This window comes from Trachymyrmex cornetzi, unplaced genomic scaffold (genome assembly GCF_001594075.2).
Source record: "Trachymyrmex cornetzi isolate Tcor2-1 unplaced genomic scaffold, Tcor1.1 scaffold113, whole genome shotgun sequence".
Lineage (NCBI taxonomy): Eukaryota > Metazoa > Arthropoda > Insecta > Hymenoptera > Formicidae > Trachymyrmex > Trachymyrmex cornetzi.
In genome coordinates, this window is record NW_017295687.1 from 87598 (window position 1) to 88174 (window position 577).

Genomic DNA, 577 nt, shown 5'->3' on the forward strand with positions numbered 1-577 from the left:
CCATTCGACCTTGCTTTCACAGGCTGGGTCACATACCTTTCCTAGGGGCTATAGGACCTTGTAGATGGTGGGAAGGCTTAAGCGCTGAACCTATGTAGCTGTGGGGCAGGGTTTTGCACTATGTGACTGGTGGGTCATCTCTTCACCAAAGTAAGTAGCCAGTTCTGTGTTAGGCCCCTTGGTTGTCTAGGCAAGTGCGAACCAACAAACAGCCCAACTCACGCTAGGTCGATTTAGAGGAAATTACTTTTATCCCCATAAAATTTTATTAAAAATCCCCACTTGACCTTGAAATGGTCATACAAATATGGGTTCAAGGACATTGTCAGGGTCATGGTTTGGTCTCCCCTCGACATCCAACAATTTTTCTCACAAACACTATCCGGGAAAAATCAAGATTTTTTGGCTTTCTGCTTCGATTGGGAATTTGTCTTTGAAATGACCTCTATGGTCAACTTTGACCCATAACATGATAGTTCATCTGGACGTAAAATTTTGCGCTCTTTCAAAATCCGGGATCAAAAATATGGGTTTCTATTTGAAAATTGAAAGTAGACCTTCAAATAACCTTGAAAAT